Here is a 19672-nt window from a genome sequence, read left to right on the forward strand (position 1 = left end):
TTCCAAGGATACAAGATCTATTTGATCAGGTTAGAGGAGCGGGAGTCTTTTCCAAGATTGATCTAAGATCGGGTTATCACCAGATAAAGATCAAGAAGGAGGACGTTCCGAAAACCGCCTTTGTCTCAAGGTATGGACACCATGAATACCTTGTAGTACCTTTTGGATTAACCAATGCCCCAGCAATATTCATGAATCTCATGAATAAGATCTTCATGCCATATCTTGACAAGTTTGTCATCGTATTCATCGATGATATCTTGATATATTCCAAGAACAAGGCGGAACATGCCGAACATTTGAGGTTAGTGTTGCAAACACTAAGGGAACACCAACTTTATGCCAAACTCAGTAAGTGTGAATTTTGGCTAGATCAAGTGGAATTTCTTGGTCATGTCATAAGTAAAGATGGAATCGCTGTCAACCCGAGCAAGGTATCAGCAGTTTTAGAATGGGAAGCACCCAAGACTGTCAAGGAGATCCGAGGATTCCTTGGAATGGCAGGATACTATCGGAGATTCATTGAAGGATTCTCTAAGATAGCAGGACCTATGACAAAGTTGCTAAGGAAGAATACACCCTTCGTGTGGTCAGAGGAGTGTGAGAAGAGTTTTCAAACTCTGAAGGAGAAACTCACCACGGCACCGGTGTTAGCAGTTCCTAAGTTGGCAAGGATTACACCGTGTCTTGTGACGCATCCAAACATGGATTGGGTTGCGTACTCATGCAAGATCGGAAAGTGATATCTTATGGATCGAGGCAACTCAGACCTCATGAAGTGAACTATCCAACACATGACTTGGAATTAGCAGCGGTCGTATTTGCACTTAAAACATGGAGACATTTTCTCTATGGAGCTAAGTGTGAGCTCTATACAGACCATAAAAGCCTCAAATATTTCTTCACTCAGAAGGAACTCAACATGAGGCAGAAAAGATGGCTAGAATTGATCAAGGATTATGATCTGACGATCAACTATACACCAGGGAAGGCTAATGTTGTAGCAGATGCCCTGAGTAGGAAGAGTACCGGAGGAGTGGAACAAGAAATATCACCGGAGTTGAGGAAGGAAATAAGCCAAGCCCAAATTCAACTCGGGAGAAGGAAGCCCATGAAGGATTATCGGCGTTGCAAGTAGCCGATGAACTTAATGTTAACTTGAAGAATGAGATAATGATGGGTCAGTTGGACGATCCATTCATTGTAGAAGAGATGAGGAGAATAGATGAGGGAAGACCATCAGAATTTCACCGGGGAGAATCTGGATCTTTGTGGTTCCAGAAGAGGATTTGCGTTCCGGATATTGCTGAAATTAAGGAAGTAATACTCCGGGAAGCTCATCAGACCCCATATTCCATACATCCGGGAAGTACAAAGATGTACATGGATCTAAAGGAACTATTCTGGTGGAATAACATGAAGAGGGAGATAGCGCAATATGTGGCAGAATGCCATACCTGCCAGCGAGTGAAGGCTGAACATCAGAGTCCGGCAGGGAAGTTACAACCTCTACCTATTCCAGAGTGGAAATGGGAGGAAATAGGGATGGATTTCATCACCGGACTACCCATGACTAATAAAAAGAAGGACATGATATGGGTAATCGTGGACCGGTTGACGAAAAGTGCACATTTCTTAGCGGTAAACCAGCAGGATAAAGGAGAGAAACTTATCGATCTTTACATCAAAGAGATCGTAAGTAAGCATGGAGTGCCGAAGAAGATTGTATCGGATCGAGGATCCGTGTTCACATCAGCATTCTGGAAGCAACTTCACGAAGCTTTAGGATCCAAGTTGGATTACGATCGCGTATCACCCACAAACAGGCGGACAAACTGAGAGAACCAATCAGATCTTAGAAGATATGCTTAGGGCTTGTGCCCTAGACTTCGGAGGATCATGGGAGGAGCATCTACCTTTAGCAGAGTTTTCATACAACAATAGTTATCAAAGCAGCATCAAGATGGCACCATTTGAAGCTCTGTATGGAAGGAAGTGTAGATCACCCATATGTTGGTATGAAGCCGGAGCAAGCAAAGAGTTCAATCCTGATTATGTTAAAGAAAAACAACAAATCATTGACATTATCAGAGACAGGCTCAAAATAGCCCGTAGTCGGCAAAAGAGTTATGCCGATCGAAGAGAAGGACATGGGAGCCACAAGTTGGAGACATGGTTTATCTTAAGGTAAGCCCGATGAAAGGACTCCAGAGATTTGGAGTAAAAGGGAAACTCAGTCCTAGATATATAGGACCTTTCAAGATACTGAGTCAGAATCGAGGTTTAGCCTTTGAGTTGGATCTACCGGGAAGGTTAGCTCAAGTTCATAATGTATTCCATGTGTCACAACTTCGGAAATGTTTGAAGACCCCAGATGAACCAATATCACATGAGGAGCTTGAGTTACAACCAGACCTGACGTACATCGAGAAGCCAGCTAAGATTCTCGAGGAGAGCTGGAAACAACTCAGAAACAAGGCAATCAAGTATTGCAAGATTCAATGGAAGCATCATCCCGAGAGGGAAGCCACCTGGGAAAAAGAGGAAGACCTAAGGAAAACATACCCCGAGCTGTTCAGGTATTACAACCACAACTTCGGGACGAAGTTTTCTTTAAGGGGGAAAGGCTGTAATATCCCAGGTTTAGAGACGATCGAGGGGTAGATTTTAGAAAGGGATGTGCACTGCATAGTAAATTCTGGGGAAATTTCGCGCTTTTAAACAAAATCGCATCGAAGGGGAACAAGTTTCTCTCTCGACACCTTACAGGGTTAGGGTTTCGAGAGTGCGACAAACTTGCAACTCACCTAACTAAATTAGGGTTTTGAGAAGAGAGAAGAGTATTGCATTACAACTTAAGTTGCATGATTGAATTCAAACACAAGAACTTTTGAATTTCAAATTTAAACATAATATGAATATCTCATAATTCAAAATTGAGGTAAGTCATTAAACCAATATGAATAATCAAAGAATATAAACATTGCATTTATTTAGTAAAGCTCATTAAGGAAACTTTGAGCTTTATTAATATTCACACAAGATACATTGTTATTTACAATATCCGAATAAAATATGAACATTACAACATATTACAAGAATTGGACAAAAACATAGAAAAAGAAAAGAAAAGGAAAATTACAAATTAAGGATCTATCCTAAACACTACTAGCTAAACTTCATTAACTTGATGATCTTCATGATCAATGGAGCCACAGATTGTCCCTGTACATAAACACAACAAAAGAGAAGTTATGCCAAGTGGTAAAACCACTTGGCAGGTTAGAAGAATAATGAAATTGAGTAGATATGGATCAGCTCTGCCGAGCTGATCACCTCACAGCCAAGACACAAGCCAGGTACCATGAATTTGCACACACACACAGCCAGGCTGCTCACACAGCAGTGTGCATGCAGCACACCACACACACACAGCTGGTGAGTCACCAACAGGTTGACAGGGCTTGTCGTCGACCGCAGAAGGAGAAGGAGACCATATAAAACCTCCACAAGAAACCCTAGTCAATCCATCGACAGGATTGCACCGGGTAAGTTCATCAGAAACCAAGAACACAAGAACAGCTTGAACAGTCCACTGCTGTTCAACACAATTCCACCACCACAAGCACATAACCAAGAGATCAAGCTGGCAAGGAGGAGCAGGGCAAGCCAAGAACTCAACCAACAGCTGAATCCTCTACACCAACAACCTTTCTAGGAGCTGGAGTGAGGTATACACAGATAATCATGAGCAAGCCACAGTTTTGCTCATATCATAAGCACATGCATAAATCACAAAGAATGTAAGAGGGTAGAAACCCTGTTTGTCTCATCATCCTGCTACCAAGCCATGTGGTGCAAGCAAACAGAATGAAAAGCCGTAAGGAAATCATCCAGGGAACACGGATGTGTCAAAGACAGTGAGACAACCAGAGAAATCCAACATGGATTTAATCCCTATCTAGCCACACAGATTCACTTAGCACCCTATAGCAAGTTACACCATCAGAATATAGACATTTATATGTCTATCTTCATTTCAACATCAAATATACTGAAAGCCCATGATTGACTACCAGTAATATTGCTCAACAGCTTACATAAGAGGTAGGAGCAACCTTTACTAGCACACCAAGCAGTGCTAGGGTCACCACAACTACCTAGCCACACAGAAAAGCCACAAGAGAGGCATATCATCACTCCAGGGGAGTTCATGCATCACAGGAGGTGCCAACACATGTTGGTTTCCATCCATATAGTGCATAGGATGCACCCAATCACTACTGCATCAGGTAGATCATGTAGGTTGTCAGGAAAAGGAAGCCAAGCTTCACTGACAAGCATAAATAAATAAAACAGCACACACAGAGGCATCCAGAGTATCAAATCCTTTAATCAACCACCAGTATTGCTTTCACAAGCAACAGCAACCACCAGTACTTGGTGTGGAGCTAGATCCTCAAGTAACAACAGCAATGGAAATGAATTCATATAAAGTGATAAGCCAACAGTAAGTCCTGGTGATCATAGGATCATCCAAAGCCACAAATTAACCAACCATTGCATCACAGATAATCAAATATATGAAATATAAATTGTATGCAGAAGCACACTAACAAGGAATGAAGCTGTCTAGCCAACAGTCATGCTTAATAGAACATTTCTATGAATCACAACTCAATGAGCATCACACAGTGGTACTGGCACTTGCATAATGCAAGGATCATGCATAATAATCAAGTCAAGGCCAAGATTTTTGCACACACAGAATACCCTAGAGGCCATAATCATAACTGGAGCAAGCCAGAAGGCCATGAACATCAATGGATGCTCATGAGCAATTACAGGAGGGCCACAGCAGGGACATAGCATGAACAGAAGTAGTTAGGAAGCACAAAAGCCTGCACTGATAATCAAGTAGAGCAGCACAAGCTAGAACACAGAGATAGCAGTAGCACATAGCAGCATACGCATGTAGGCAGTAGCAACTAGCACAACAAGGTAGAGGCCAAGGCAACCAGAGGAAGAAGAGGAGGTAGAGAAGACAGGAGAGAAGGAGGCACACACACCTGGAGCAGAGCACCGCAGCGTGCCCATGGCGGCACGGCGGCACGAGCCTAACACGGCAGCGCCAGGCCGCAGCCAGGCCGGGCGTCGCCGGGCGCAAACGCCCCAGCACCACCACGGCGAGGCACACGGCCACGTCGCGGCGCGGCGTCTGGATCATCGGCGGGCGATGAGTCGCCTGGAATCGCCACGGCCGTGTCGCAGATGCGTTGGGGGCGAAGCGAGCAAGCAGCGCAGCACGAATCGCCGCGGTGGATCTGAATCGCCATCGAATGGCGGTTCAGATGCGCCACACCTCGCCGGCGGCAACGGCCGGGGATGGCCGGAATAAATCGAAGAAGACGGCGGCGACATGCGTCGCCAGAGCTCAGGGATTAGGGTTCGCGAGGGAGAGAGAAGGGAAGTGGGGGCGACCGAGTGGGCCGGACCAGGCCAACTGGGTTGAGCCAACCCACTCGGGTTCAACCTGACAGGTGGGCCCGAGGGCAATTTGGGCATTTCCAAAATACCATTTAAGTACGAATTTCAAAGAATTTTATAAAATAGAATATGGCTCTAAAAAAATAACTAAAAATATGAAAATCAATCAGCATAAAATTCTCTATCCAAATAAAATATCAAAGAGGATTTTTGAAGATAATTATGAATAAGTCCTAATTTGATGATTTAAATAATCATTTAAATCACACATAAAAATTTTCAATAATAAAATAAGTCCATTAATGAATTGGGACTTCAAAAACACCTTGACAAAATTTCAAGGTTGTATTTTACTTTAATTCATGTATCCCCAACTTATTCTTAGTATTAACCTCTTACATGAATTAATAACGATGTCGGAAGGGGGGAACAAACCCTAAAAATGGAATCATGCATAAATTGCTTCTTTAACCATTGCCCTTATCGGACAATGATGCTATTTTTCAGAACAAGAGGACAAGGGTCAGTCCATATCTACCAACTGCAGAACTTTGCAGTGTTCAGGCAAGTTCATCACTTGCTCATGTCATTTGAGTATTTCTATCAAATTACTTGCAAAGTATTATGGTTATCACTATTGCATAAAAATCAAAACCACTACTTTCATAACTATGAATATGACTATGTGGTGGGCAATGGAACCATGGATTGTGTTGATATGGTGGAGGTTCCATTGCAAGGGTTTATATCCATCTAGGATTAAACAACAAATGTCGCCAGTGATTCTTGTGCCGTAATACCCGTGTTAACCATAAGATCTGGAGTGGGACAGAGTAGTCAAAAGTGTTTCCACCTCTCGTTCATCAACGGATGCGCTTTACCGTAGACACTTGTATCTGTCGGCGGCAAGCGGTAGGCTGGGGAAGCCTTAAGTCCCCACGGCATAGTCCGTAGACACTTGCCGTGCGAAGTGCAAGTGGTAGGGTGGGGATCCCATTCTAATTCCCCACGGTATTGCGGTCTATGATGGGTTGCAGCCACCGGCGTAGGAGTGTATGGTAAGAGCCCAGCACTGTTGTCGTGGTCGGGGTCCACCCTGAAATTACGGGAATAATGGGACCGACGTGGACCCAGGGTCGGCGCATGCAACAAAGGGTGGGTGTTCGAGGTAGCGGAGGAACATGATTGGCTAGACCTTATACCGGGCCTCACACCAAAGGAAGTGTGGACGGGAAAGCTGCCCGGTTGGCACCAAGGTTAAGATCTCTTATGGGTAAAGCAACACACCTCTGCAGAGTGTAAAGAACTGTGACCTGTCACTCCCTGTTCCGGGATTGAGGAACTGCGAACGCGGCCGGAAAGGAGCTCCATGAAGTTCTAGTAAACCGGTGAAGGCTGACGGACATAGCTCTTTGAAATAAAAGCAATCTCTTGAAGAAATGTTTATCAAAACTTGCATTGGTATTAGACTTTCTGGTCTAATATCGTAGCTAGTGCATTAAACACCTCTTATCTATAATGAACTTGTTGAGTACGCTCGTACTCATACCACTCTTAAATCCCCTGCTTAGATTGTCTGAATCATCTGGAGGAGGACTACAACAGCAATGATGGAGCCGAGATCATCGGCTACGATGAACCTGACCTCTCAGGTGGAGTTGAAGGCGTAGACTATATCATAGTCTACGGATCCGGGGAGGCTTCCGGAGGAGATCAAGCCTAGGGATATCTGATGAGTAGTAGAAGCTGAGCAGCACAGACTCTTACTATGGAGCTGCTCGAATAAATAAATGTTTAGTTTAATGAGACAATGGTATTGTAAGTTAAGTTGGGTTCGCCTCGAACCCAGGAGTTATCCTCTTAGGACCCAAGAGGAGCTCCGAGACGACTTGTGTATGATGATTGTAATAATATGTGAATGAGTTATGGACCTTGCTATGTTCTGTTGTACTACTCTGAGGGATGTGATATTTGCGGAATGGTACTTCGCGAATGTTATATCAACGACTGGCATACTACAACATGCAGTGGTATGCAGGGTCACCACATGATGATCCCATTGCTTTAGATTATAATGGTTTGAATTTTGATGATTGCCACATCTCTGAAGTTATAAAGTTCTTGCAAAAACTTGCTAAAAGTCATAATGCTAGTGCTATAAATTTGGCCTTTACACATCATATTACAAATGCTCTCATAAAAGCTAGAGAAGAGAAACTAGAGCGCGAAGCCTCTATTCCTAAAAAGCTAGAGGATGGTTGGGAGCCCATCATTAAGATGAAGGTTAAAGATTTTGATTGTAATGCTTTATGTGATCTTGGTGCAAGTATTTCTGTTATGCCTAAGAAAATTTATAATATGCTTGACTTGCCACCGCTGAAAAATTGTTATTTGGATGTTAATCTTGCTGATCATTCTACAAAGAAACCTTTGGGTAAAGTCGATAATGTTCGTATTACCGTTAACAATAACCTTGTCCCCGTTGATTTTGTTGTCTTGGATATTGAATGCAATGCATCTTGTCCCATTATATTGGGAAGACCTTTTCTTCGAACTGTTGGTGCTATCATTGATATGAAGGAAGGTAATATAAAATACCAATTTCCTCTCAAGAAAGGTATGGAACACTTCCCTAGAAATAGAATGAAGTTACCTTTTGATTCTATTATGAGAACAAATTATGATGTTGACACTTCGTCTCTTGATAATACTTGATACACACTTTCTGTGCCTAGCTGAAAGGCGTTAAAGAAAAGCGCTTATGGGAGACAACCCATGTTTTTACCTACAGTACTTTGTTTTTATTTTGTGTCTTGGAAGTTGTTTACTACTGTAGCAACCTCTCCTTATCTTAGTTTTGTGTTTTGTTGTGCCAAGTTAAGCCGTTGATAGAAAAGTAAGTACTAGATTTGGATTACTGCGCAGTTCCAGATTTCTTTGCTGTCACGAATCTGGGTTCACCTCCCTGTAGGTAGCTCAGAAAATTAAGCCAATTTACGTGCATGATCCTCAGATATGTACGCAACTTTCATTCAATTTGAGCATTTTCATTTGAGCAAGTCTGGTGCCATTTTAAAATTCGTCAATACGAACTATTCTGTTTTGACAGATTCTGCCTTTTATTTCGCATTGCCTCTTTTGCTATGTTGGATGAATTTCTTTGATCCACTAATGTCCAGTAGCATTATGCAATGTCCAGAAGTGTTGAGAATGATTGTGTCACCTCTGAATATGTTAATTTTTATTGTGCACTAACCCTCTAATGAGTTGTTTCGAGTTTGGTGTGGAGGAAGTTTTCAAGGATCAAGAGAGGAGTATGATGCAACATGATCAAGGAGAGTGAAAGCTCTAAGCTTGGGGATGCCCCGGTGGTTCACCCCTGCATATATTAAGAAGACTCAAGCGTCTAAGCTTGGGGATGCCCAAGGCATCCCCTTCTTCATCGACAACATTATCAGGTTCCTCCCCTGAAACTATATTTTTATTCCATCACATCTTATGTGCTTTTTCTTGGAGCGTCGGTTTGTTTTTGTTTTTTGTTTTGTTTGAATAAAATGGATCCTAGCATTCACTTTATGGGAGAGAGACAAGCTCCGCTGTATGATACGTCTCCAACGTATCGATAATTTCTTATGTTCCATGCCACATTATTGATGTTATCTACATGTTTTATGCACACTTTATGTCATATTCGTGCATTTTCTGAAACTAACCTATTAACAAGATGCCGAAGTGCCAGTTGCTGTTTTCTGCTGTTTTTGGTTTCAGAAATCCTAGTAAGGAAATATTCTCGGAATTGGACGAAATCAACGCCCAGGGGCCTATTTTTCCACGAAGCTTCCAGAAGTCCGAAGACGAAACGAAGTGGGGCCACAGGGTGCCCAAACCCTAGGGCGGCGCGGCCCCCCCCCTTGGCCGCGCCGCCCTGTCATCTGGGGCCCCTGTGCCGCCTCTTGACCTACCCTTCCGCCTACTTAAAGCCTCCTTGACGAAACCCCCAGTACCGAGAGCCACGATACGGAAAACCTTCCAGAGACGCCGCCAACGCCGATCCCATCTCGGGGGATCCAGGAGATCGCCTCCGGCACCCTGCCGGAGAGGGGAATCATCTCCCGGAGGACTCTACGCCGCCATGGTCGCCTCCGGTGTGATGTGTGAGTAGTCTATGTCAACACCCGGATTTTTAAGTCCAGATGCCTATTATGCCATTCCTCGCAATCCCAGGAATATTGTTTTTGCGAGACATAATAGATTGATATCACCACACATCATTCATTACATACCATAATCGTCTTACAAATAAAGGATCACATGATCCAGTCTCATTACAACATACGGGATCTAGAGATCCAAATATGAAACACATAGCGGACGCGAAATAGTAGCGGTCTTGGTCCATCTATTCCACAGGCAACTGTCGACGTCAGGAGTGATCCTAGTTGTCGTAGACGTCCTGCTGTCCTTCTTCCGGGTTCTGGTACTCCTCTTCATAGTCTGGCCATTTGAATAGCCAGGGACAAAGCCATGAGTACTTTAAAGTACTCGCAAACTAATACTAAGGTAAATACTATCAACTATAGTAAGGGGTCCTAAGCTCTAGTTTCATTTGCATAAAGCCAGTTTTATTTCATAAACACTTTAATAATCAAAGCCTCTTCATTTGCTTAACTAACTCAAGTGGGAACATTAGTGTCATTCCCACAACTCAGTTGTGATTCAAAGTCAAAGTCACCTTTCAATTCAAAATCACAAGTCACCATTCATATTTTTGGAAAAGTTCTGATGACGGAACAGTATGGCCTTTCCAACTGTCCATAACCGCGGACGCGGCTATTCGAATAGGTTTAACTCTGCAGAGGTTGTACACTTGTGCCACAACAATTGCAATAGTTCGTCAGGGGTAACTGGCCCTGATTTATCGTACGCAGTACGCGAACTACCAATCCTAACCTTTCATTTACATACTCCAGTATGAGCACCTCTCCCCATGAGCTTGGCCTCCCGGTGAAAACCGCAGTCAACCCGGGAACTGCACAGGGCTTGGGCCGGACATTCACCTCATTTCACGTCATATCGTATCGTTGTGTTTGTTGTAGAGGCAGCCCTCGGCCTAACCCCGATGACGCTTGTTCAGAGGGAACCCATACTAAAGCACATAAATTTCTAGTTAAGCCCTTACCCATATTGGGTATTGTGGGGGTACTGGTAAAATTGGAATGGTATCGCATCCGAACCCAACCATCAGTGTTTTTGGTAAAATTCACCAAGTCATTCACCAGTCATATTCACCTTCAAAATCTCTCAATAGAATGACTCATCATTCCAAGGTTTTCAAAGTCCTTTCAAATTCACAAGTTCCCAACTAGAGTAGTCACTTTTAATATTGAGCACTAGCAACTAGTCATGAGGGGTGCTAAGTATCTTGGAGCTTGCTAGGCTAAGTGTGATGCTCTTGTACTACTCTATAGTTCAACCAAGTGAATCATAAATCAAAAGTAACTTTGATAAATAAAAACAAGTAAAGCTTGTAAAGTAGAAACTTGGGATAGGTTCATAAAGTAAAATGTAATGGTGCCTTGCTCTTGTAGAGCTTTGCACAAGGGAACCTTGCAAGAGTGTTAGCTTGCCTTGATTGGTGATGTAATCAAAGTTTTCTTGCTCTTCCTCTTGGTAGAAGACCTCTTCCTCTTGATAGTCTCCGGTACTAGCGTCTATAAACGAATACGAGGATACAATCACCAAACAACACTTAAGTATCCTTAATTAGCCTTATTGGCTCACACAAAGAATCTAGCATCACTACTTAACATTTATTAACCCATTATTCTAGGGTTTCCTTATTTAACATTAGGAAAACAATTTCCTCTCATTGAGAATTGGAAGTAGGGTTTATCTTTGGTTTGGAGAAATAATTTCCTCTCATTGAATTCTTCTTAATGTTTAATTTCTCTCATGAATAATATATGACCTAGGTTGACCAAAGTCAACCTCTTCATACTTATCATTTGAGAAAATGATTTAAATGAGGTTTCATACCTCATGCATTTTAATACTAACATGGTAGTGATTTAATGCCACCAAATAACTCAATATGAGAGTATATAGACCATGGCCACTACCTCATGTTGAATTACTTGAGAACAAGATTTAAATGGGAGGAATACCTCTCATATGATTTAACACCTAGTTGTAGCTAATTTTAATAGAAACTACTATTGAGGGGATTTAATATTCTCAAGTAACCAGGGATGATCCCATGTTGACCAAGGTCAACACTTCTCACTTAGTATTTGAGAAAAGTGGTTTAAATGAGATTCATCATCTCATGTGAGTTACATAACCATGGCAATGGTAAATACTATTTAGGTTTAAAAATCTACAAGTGAGCAAGTATGAGCCTAAGCATTTCAAGGTCAACACATTACTTCATATCACTTGTGAGAATGCTTTAAATGAGGTGCTACACCTCATTGGTTTAAATTCTAAAATTTTGGATAAGGTTTAGATGGGCTAGTATTGACTACATAGCCAATATTTTGATTCTAGCCCATGATCATGTACAGAACCCATATCATCTTTTTACATAGTAAATTAGGGTTTGTTAAAAGTGAATTATTGCAATTGGATTCACTTCAAAATTCAAAGTGGTTGATTTTTAAGATTTATTTGAAAACTGAAAAGTCTCTGTTTTGTTATTTTTGCTATTCAAATTCTACACAAGATATGAGTTTGAATCCAGTGGGGTTGGTTAGAGAAATTTATAAGCTTTCCAGAACATTTTGATTTGCTAAATTTGGATTTGTAGAAATTGAACTATTCAAATTTGAAGTGGGCAGCAGTATTGGATTTGAACTAAATGGATTAAACCAAATTTGAAAATACTGGGCCACGCGGGAAAACGAAACGGGCTACACAGGAAATAACGGACTGGGCCGGCCCACTAGTGCTGACCATGCCGCGGGCCGCCTGACATGGGGTCCCACGCGTCAGTGGCCTTTAACTACCGAATCGGTACCTGCGAATGAGGGCCGTCGGATTAGAATTGAATCGGGCGGTGGAGGTTCGTCGTCCACGTCGGGGGAGGAGGCTTGCTGCGCCAGCGAGGTAGGGGGTCGGTGGCGCGACGGAGGTTCCCGCGGGGCTCTGCTGGGTGCTGGGCGTCGTTGTCGAGGACGAGGAAACTCCTGGTACCGTCGGCGAGGCGTGGGGTGGACTAATTTGACGACGGTGATGAGCTACTGTGGCGGCGGATTCCGATCAAATTCCGGCGGTGGTGAGCGTGATTGGCTTGGAGAAGAGGTGGAGGAGATCGAGGAGAGGGAGTGGAGCAGGAATGGTGTGGGAAAGGAAGGGCGAGGTGGTCTCTATTTATAGTGAGAGGGGGTGGCCGGCGGGTGCTGCGAGGTCGACGGTGGCGCCGGCGATTCAGGACGCGAAGGGGCAAGGCGATGGGGGCATCGTGTAGGCGTCGGCTAGGAGAAGCTATCGCGCGTGAAGGGACGGCCAGGGGAGGACAGGAGCGTGCGGCATCATCGCCGTCCTTGCGGTACCGGGGCGGCAGGTCGGTGATCATGGCGACGGCTAGGGCTCTCCCGCGTGCCAGTAGGGTTGTCCAGGAGCTAGCTGGTAGTGTAGGGATGGCGCGTGCAAGAGGGCAAGGCGAGGGGAGGACGAGAGGCTCCAGGCGACGACGCGTACTGCGGCGTCCAGAGTGTCGTCGGGGCGCGCTCACCGCGTGCGCTGGCACGGTTCTGGCACGTCTGGGCGCGCGCGTTCTGGACAGTAGCGTGTGTCTCCTGGCTTAGGGCTCGCATCAGCAGGTTCATTGAGGAGCAGGCTAGCTAGTTGACAAGGTACAAGGGGCCAGAGAGAGGTGGAGAGGATGAATGGCATGGTGGCCGGCATGGTGCACGGTGTGAACCTTTCTCTCATTTTCTCCACTTTAAACGGTGGTGCAAGGACATGGCATTGATGCAGGGGTTGCAGAGGGGTGTGATCATCACAATCTAAAAGAGGTTTAGGCTAAAATCTAGTGGATAATAGCATGTAACCAGATTTCCAGAATATGCACACAAGGTGCTCGACACAATGGCCGCAAGAACATTTTTATGGAATTTTGGATTTCTTTTTGGTGGAGCTCAAAGATATAATTAAAGAGAAAGAATGGTGGTGGTGGTGGTCAATTTGGTGAAGATTTGCAAAGTTTCAAAAATGAGGTGATCTTCTTCTCTCTCTCGGGTTCCATCTTTGCCCACTTATTCTGGTCAACCTAGTCAACTTCAGCAGGGATGGTCAACATGAAAGTTGTTGACCTTGACTGGGTCTTGGATGACATGGTCATAGTTGACCAAGTTTAGTTGAAGAAAAGTCAAAAGCAGGGGTGTAAAGTAGGGAAGATTTTATAAATGGGTCATATGACCATTATCACATGTATGTGAGTTTTGAATTTTCCTTTGATTTGATTCTTGTTTCTTTGATGCAAATGTGTTTGTTTATCATATATAAGAGTTTTACAAGCAAGGGATCAAGCAATGGTGGCCTTGGGTGAAGATTTGTAAAAATGGCCATAACACATAAGAGGGGATGTGTCACTTTTTATTATTTTTGTAAAGTGTTGATCTTGCTTCACTTGGACATGGGTTAGGGTCAATTTAGGGTTATAATAGGTTGAGAGATGGTTTCCCATCATTTGGTCAAGGTTTTAAGTCATAGGGCAAAAATTGGGTATTATGGCTATGTGCCACATATGCCTCTATGCATATGTTGCATTTCATTTTAAATTTGACTTGGCTTGACCCATTTGGTGTTGTTGAGTGTTGAAATGGTATATGGAAGTGATCCAACCATTCACAACAAGTCCTAGGGTCCATCTTCTCAAATTCACAAATTTGCATTTTACTCTCATATGCCTCTATGGCATTTTTAGTTTCTTTTTAATTTCTTTGGAAAACACTTGGATTTGGTTTGATAAGCCTTAGGTAAAGTGTGTGAAGGTTTTCCAAACCTTTAAACAAAGTGGAAAGTTCTAGGGTATAGATTTATAAAAGTAGCCATAGGCACATATGCCTCTTTCTTATTTAATTTCCTTTTATTCTATTTTATCTAGGGTGGTGAAAAGAGGGATGAGGTTTAGGGTTTAGTGTGGTTCACAAGGATTCACCACCATTTAGCATAATTAAAAAGGTAGGGTTCCAGATTTACCTATTAGGGCTATATGCCCCTATATGTCTTCTATTTTATTTTGGTTTCTCAAAAAAAAAGATCCAAATGATTTTTGGAGAAGATTAGGGTTTAAAGTTTTTCTTATTTGATTTCTTTCTCTTTTGTTTTATTTGGTTGGTGATCTTCACTTGATCACTTTAGGGTTTTAGGGTTTAGCACATAAGCATACTAACACTCATCATGGCAAAACACAAGATTTAAACAAGATCTATATGTATCCTACTTAATTGATAAAAGTTTTTGTTGGTTCCAAAATTTGGAACTAGTGAAATTCATTTGTTTTATTTTGAAAATTCTTGGGATGTTACAAACCCTTCCCCCTTAAACAAATCTCGTCCCGAGATTTTAAGAAAAGTTAGGTTCCTAAGAGAGATTGAGCATTTTATTAACAGGAAGACATACTTGGCATGGTCTGGGGTGCTTCCTGAGCTTCAGTGGCAGTCATGTGGTAGAGACGGCCGTTGTTGTTGTTCTGGTTCCTTCTTCCGGCAAAGCGGCGCTGTTGCTGAGCAGGTGCTGCGGTATTGGCGGTGATCCTGGCAAGCTTTTTGGGGCACTCATTGGAGAAGTGACCCACAACTCCACACTCATAGCAGTTGACGGTGGACTTGTCTTTGGGAATGACGGGGGTAGCATTGCTTCCAGTCCTTGGGGCAGTATTTGTGTGGTTGTTGTTTCCATGGTTGTTGCTGTGGTTGGGGTGGTTGTTGTTGTTGTTGTTGTTGTTGCCTCCGGTCTTCGGGGGTCCTCCGTTGTTGTTGGTGTAGTTGGGGCGATAATTTTGGGTAGGGGGCTTGTTGTATCTTGGGGTGAATCCTCCAGAGGAGTTATTGCGGTACTTCTGGGTATGGTGGGGTCCATTCTGGTTCATCATTCTGCGCTTGCGGTTCTCATTGGCTTGATGTAGCTTTCCTTCCATCTGTATGGCTGAGTCCACGAGGGCTTCCAAGTCAGCGAACGGAATGTTCACTAACACAGTTTGCATCTCGTCGTGCAGTCCGTTCAGAAATCTTTCCTTTCTCTTTTCATTGGTGTCGGTCTCATCCGGGGCGTACCTTGACAGAGTGAGAAACCTGTCGCGGTATTCCACCACCGACATCCTTCCTTGCTTGAGTTCACGAAACTCGTCTCTCATCTTCTTGATCAGTCCTTGAGGCACATGGTATTTGCTAAACTTCAGCTTGAAGTCTTCCCAGGTCATCATCTGTCCCGCATTCATTGCACGGGCGCTTGTCCACCAGGCTCTGGCAGGTCCTGACAGATAGTGGGTGGCGAACAGTACTTTTTCTGTGGCTTCAACTCCCGCAACTTCGAGGTTATTCTCCATGGTCTGGAGCCAGTCATCAGCATCGAGGGGCTCTTCAGTCTTGTTGAACATCGGAGGGTTGGTGTGTTGAAAGTTCTTCAGCTTCGATCCAGGGTGATCGTGGTTTCCGTGACCTTGATTGTTCTGAGCTAGTTGTTGCAGTGCAGCAATGTTGGCTTGGCGTTCAGCTCTCTCGACTTCTCGGTCTGCCATCATTGTCTGCAGCAGTTGCATCATGGCATCCTGGGTGGCGTTGCGGGTTGGTGGGGCCATCTAAACATTGATGTAGATGATAAGATAAGAGGGAAATTTCTATGGTTTGTTTTGTTAAGGTTTAAAAAGTTCATAAATTGAAATTTTGAGTAATGTTGCAGGGGTAACACCGACAACACTTTTTCATTCATACCAAGCATCACATATTACAAATCTAACACACCGTTGGTTTGAAGAACCATTCATCGCTCTACGATACAAGGGGATCCTGATACAACTCACACCTACTTAAGTGCTGGGGTGATACTACTCTTCCGGGTGGATTCTTCTTCTTCACAGGTGATGTGCTTGGCGAGAGGCGAGGGCGTTGTCCAAATCCCTGCGAGTTTTGTACTGCCTGAAGTCCTGAGGTGCTTCATAGGGGTTCATCTTGGGTTGTGGTGGGGGCATGGTCATCGGTCTTCCCATGGAGTCATGTCTTGGGTAGTAGATGAAATGAGTGCTCTTGATCTTGTCCTCATTTTGTCCACACAGACGGAACATTGCTTCTTGCATAGCTTTGTCTAGTCCTTCCTTCCAAGTGTTTCCCGTTACAGAAAACCAGATGGTTTCCCATACCGGGGCATCAAGCTTTCTTCGTAGATCAGTAGAAACATCCCACCGAGGTGGTTCTCCTAACTGAGCTTTGAGGGGTATTCCGAAGAACTCGGGATACGGGTGTCCCAGATATTCAACCAGTTATTTCAAATCCTTTTCGAACCGCAGTTCTCCTCCGTGACCAAGCTGATAGCACTCCCAATTGTACTCCATCTGTGAAGAATTATGATGAGTAAGTTAGAGAAGTGTGTCAAAATTTTAGGTAATAGTATAAGAAGAATAGAGCATAACTATCTTATTTGAAAAGAGATCTCAATGATAAGAGGGAGAATAAGTTTTCTTAAATAGTCATTTCATTTGTTTTGAAACTAAAATTTTCAGACGTCCATTCTAACTAGGGTCTCCTAAGGTCAACAATGGCTCTGATACCAACTTGTCAACACCCGGATTTTTAAGTCCAGATGCCTATTATGCCATTCCTCGCAATCCCAGGAATATTGTTTTTGCGAGACATAATAGATTGATATCACCACACATCATTCATTACATACCATAATCGTCTTACAAATAAAGGATCACATGATCCAGTCTCATTACAACATACGGGATCTAGAGATCCAAATATGAAACACATAGCGGACGCGAAATAGTAGCGGTCTTGGTCCATCTATTCCACAGGCAACTGTCGACGTCAGGAGTGATCCTAGTTGTCGTAGACGTCCTGCTGTCCTTCTTCCGGGTTCTGGTACTCCTCTTCATAGTCTGGCCATTTGAATAGCCAGGGACAAAGCCATGAGTACTTTAAAGTACTCGCAAACTAATACTAAGGTAAATACTATCAACTATAGTAAGGGGTCCTAAGCTCTAGTTTCATTTGCATAAAGCCAGTTTTATTTCATAAACACTTTAATAATCAAAGCCTCTTCATTTGCTTAACTAACTCAAGTGGGAACATTAGTGTCATTCCCACAACTCAGTTGTGATTCAAAGTCAAAGTCACCTTTCAATTCAAAATCACAAGTCACCATTCATATTTTTGGAAAAGTTCTGATGACGGAACAGTATGGCCTTTCCAACTGTCCATAACCGCGGACGCGGCTATTCGAATAGGTTTAACTCTGCAGAGGTTGTACACTTGTGCCACAACAATTGCAATAGTTCGTCAGGGGTAATCGGCCCTGATTTATCGTACGCAGACGCGAACTACCAATCCTAACCTTTCATTTACATACTCCAAAGATGAGCACCTCTCCCCATGAGCTTGGCCTCCCGGTGAAAACCGCAGTCAACCCGGGAACTGCACAGGGCTTGGGCCGGACATTCACCTCATTTCACGTCATATCGTATCGTTGTGTTTGTTGTAGAGGCAGCCCTCGGCCTAACCCCGATGACGCTTGTTCAGAGGGAACCCATACTAAAGCACATAAATTTCTAGTTAAGCCCTTACCCATATTGGGTATTGTGGGGGTACTGGTAAAATTGGAATGGTATCGCATCCGAACCCAACCATCAGTGTTTTTGGTAAAATTCACCAAGTCATTCACCAGTCATATTCACCTTCAAAATCTCTCAATAGAATGACTCATCATTCCAAGGTTTTCAAAGTCCTTTCAAATTCACAAGTTCCCAACTAGAGTAGTCACTTTTAATATTGAGCACTAGCAACTAGTCATGAGGGGTGCTAAGTATCTTGGAGCTTGCTAGGCTAAGTGTGATGCTCTTGTACTACTCTATAGTTCAACCAAGTGAATCATAAATCAAAAGTAACTTTGATAAATAAAAACAAGTAAAGCTTGTAAAGTAGAAACTTGGGATAGGTTCATAAAGTAAAATGTAATGGTGCCTTGCTCTTGTAGAGCTTTGCACAAGGGAACCTTGCAAGAGTGTTAGCTTGCCTTGATTGGTGATGTAATCAAAGTTTTCTTGCTCTTCCTCTTGGTAGAAGACCTCTTCCTCTTGATAGTCTCCGGTACTAGCGTCTATAAACGAATACGAGGATACAATCACCAAACAACACTTAAGTATCCTTAATTAGCCTTATTGGCTCACACAAAGAATCTAGCATCACTACTTAACATTTATTAACCCATTATTCTAGGGTTTCCTTATTTAACATTAGGAAAACAATTTCCTCTCATTGAGAATTGGAAGTAGGGTTTATCTTTGGTTTGGAGAAATAATTTCCTCTCATTGAATTCTTCTTAATGTTTAATTTCTCTCATGAATAATATATGACCTAGGTTGACCAAAGTCAACCTCTTCATACTTATCATTTGAGAAAATGATTTAAATGAGGTTTCATACCTCATGCATTTTAATACTAACATGGTAGTGATTTAATGCCACCAAATAACTCAATATGAGAGTATATAGACCATGGCCACTACCTCATGTTGAATTACTTGAGAACAAGATTTAAATGGGAGGAATACCTCTCATATGATTTAACACCTAGTTGTAGCTAATTTTAATAGAAACTACTATTGAGGGGATTTAATATTCTCAAGTAACCAGGGATGATCCCATGTTGACCAAGGTCAACACTTCTCACTTAGTATTTGAGAAAAGTGGTTTAAATGAGATTCATCATCTCATGTGAGTTACATAACCATGGCAATGGTAAATACTATTTAGGTTTAAAAATCTACAAGTGAACAAGTATGAGCCTAAGCATTTCAAGGTCAACACATTACTTCATATCACTTGTGAGAATGCTTTAAATGAGGTGCTACACCTCATTGGTTTAAATTCTAAAATTTTGGATAAGGTTTAGATGGGCTAGTATTGACTACATAGCCAATATTTTGATTCTAGCCCATGATCATGTACAGAACCCATATCATCTTT

The sequence above is a fragment of the Lolium perenne genome, chromosome 6 (genome assembly GCF_019359855.2).
Source record: "Lolium perenne isolate Kyuss_39 chromosome 6, Kyuss_2.0, whole genome shotgun sequence".
NCBI lineage: Eukaryota > Viridiplantae > Streptophyta > Magnoliopsida > Poales > Poaceae > Lolium > Lolium perenne.